The sequence below is a fragment of the Eleutherodactylus coqui genome, unplaced genomic scaffold (assembly GCF_035609145.1).
Source record: "Eleutherodactylus coqui strain aEleCoq1 unplaced genomic scaffold, aEleCoq1.hap1 HAP1_SCAFFOLD_732, whole genome shotgun sequence".
Taxonomy (NCBI): Eukaryota; Metazoa; Chordata; class Amphibia; order Anura; family Eleutherodactylidae; genus Eleutherodactylus; species Eleutherodactylus coqui.
In genome coordinates, this window is record NW_027102222.1 from 15,001 (window position 1) to 17,291 (window position 2,291).

Consider the following 2,291-nt stretch of genomic DNA (forward strand, 5'->3'; position numbering starts at 1 on the left):
CCCGTAGTGCACCTACCAGTAGGGGGCTCGAGACCCAGGCTGAGCCTCCGATGTGCCCGGGCAGGACACCCAGGAGGCGGGGAGCAGCCCCCGCTGAAGCCCACGGCAGTTGGCAGAGATGGGTCTTGGAGAAAAAACGACAAAGTCCAAACGCTCCAGGCGTGCCGGCCAGGGGTGCGGACCCGGGTGGCCGGGCCGGCGGGAGCTGCGGCGGCCGGGGCTGAGCCGAGGGTCGATGCAGGTCCTGAGAACCGTGAAGGGGACAGACCGGTGGCTCCAGACCGGGTTGGAGTTCCAGGAGGTCGGCCTGACTCTGGAGGTTTTCCCCCTGGCTTTTCCCCATAGGCCAAAAGGGGGGAAGTCAAAAAAGCACCCCCGCCAGATGTATGCAGAGTTGGGCTGGGGGGTGACGGAGAGCGGGCTGTTTGGCAGCTGTGTGGTGGCTGCTGGCAGCCGTGTGCTGGCTGCAGGGGTGGGCCCCGGGCGGCTGCGGAGGGCCCCCAAAGCGCACCTACCAGTAGGGGCTGAAGACCCAGGCTGAGCCTCCGATGTGCCCGGGCAGGACACCCAGGGGGCGGGGAGCAGCCCCTGCTGAAGTCCATGGCATGTGCCAGAGGCGACTCTTGGAGAAAAAAACGACAAAGTCCAAACGCTCCAGGCGTGCCGGCCAGGGGTGCGGACCCGGCCGGGCCGGCGAGAGCTGCGGCGGCCGGGGCAGAGCCGCGTGTCGATGCAGGTGGTGAGAACCGGTATGAGGGTAATCCTGGTCGCTCCGGGCCGAGCCAGGGTTCCAGGAGGGCGGAAGGAGCGGGCCCGTTTCCCCTGATAGCGCCGACGACGGTAAAATAAGGCCTCGCAAAACGTCAGCACGAACACCTTGTCGGGGTATAAGGGAACGAGCGGTGTGCGGTCTTTGACAAAGTGACAGTGTTTCTCAAAAAAGCACCCCCGGCAGATGTGTGCAGACGGGGCTGGCTGGTGTGGGAGAGCGGCGGGCTGTTGGCAGCAGTGTGCTGGCTGCAGGGGTGGCCCGGGGCGGCTGCGGAGGGCCCCCAAAGCGCACCTACCAGCAGTAGCTCAAGACCCTGGCTGAGCCTCCGATGTCCCCGGGCAGGACCCCAGCAGGCCGGGCACGGACCGCAGCTTGCCCCCTTTGCCGTCCGATGAAGCTTGCACGGTCAGAAAAAGTTTCAAAGTCCCAACGGGGGAGAGAGTGTTGAGGGCGAGGGGGCGCTGGCTGCTCCAGGGGCCGGGAGGGAGGCCCTGGAGGTCGGCCTGGGGGTGAGTGGAGCGGCCCCCGTGTGTCCCTGAGCGTCCCCCGGTCTTTGGTCGAGAGGGGGTCTCAGCCGCTAATGTGCCCGCCCGGGTACCTAGGGAGGCCGGCCTGGGGCGAGTGGAGCAGCCCCCGTGTGTCCCTGAGCGTCCCCTGGCGTTTGCTGAAGAGGGGGTCTCAGCCGCTAATGTGCCCGCCCGGGTACCTAGGGAGGCCGGCCTGGGGCGAGTGGAGCAGCCCCCGTGTGTCCCTGAGCGTCCCCTGGCGTTTGCTGAAGAGGGGGTCTCAGCCGCCAATAGGGCCGCCCGGGTACCAGTGGGGGCCGGCCTGGGGCGAGTGGAGCAGCCCCCGTGTGTCCCTGAGCGTCCCCCGGTCTTTGGTGGAGAGGGGGTCTCAGCCGCTAATGTGCCCGCCTCAGGGAGGCCGGCCTGGGGCGAGTGGAGCAGCCCCCGTGTGTCCCTGAGCGCCCCCCGGTCTTTGGTGGAGAGGGGGTCTCAGCCGCTAATGTGCCCGCCTCAGGGAGGCCGGCCTGGGGCGAGTGGAGCAGCCCCCGTGTGTCCCCGAGCGTCCCCCGGTCTCTGGTGGAGAGGGGGTCTCAGCCGCTAATGTGCCCGCCTCAGGGAGGCCGGCCTGGGGCGAGTGGAGCAGCCCCCGTGTGTCCCTGAGTGTCCCCTGACGTTTGCTGAAGAGGGGGTCTCAGCCGCCAATATGGCCGCCCGGGTACCAGTGGGGGCCGGCCTGGGGCGAGTGGAGCAGCCCCCGTGTGTCCCTGAGCGCCCCCCGGTCTCTGGTGGAGAGGGGGTCTCGGCCGCTAATGTGCCCGCCTGGGGCGAGTAGAGCAGCCCCCGTGTGTCCCTGAGCGCCCCCCGGTCTTTGGTGGAGAGGGGGTCTCAGCCGCTAATGTGCCCGCCTCAGGGAGGCCGGCCTGGGGCGAGTGGAGCAGCCCCCGTGCGCCCCTGAGCGCCCCCTGGCGTTTGCTGAATAGGGGGTCCCAGCCGCCAATATGGCCGCCCGGGTG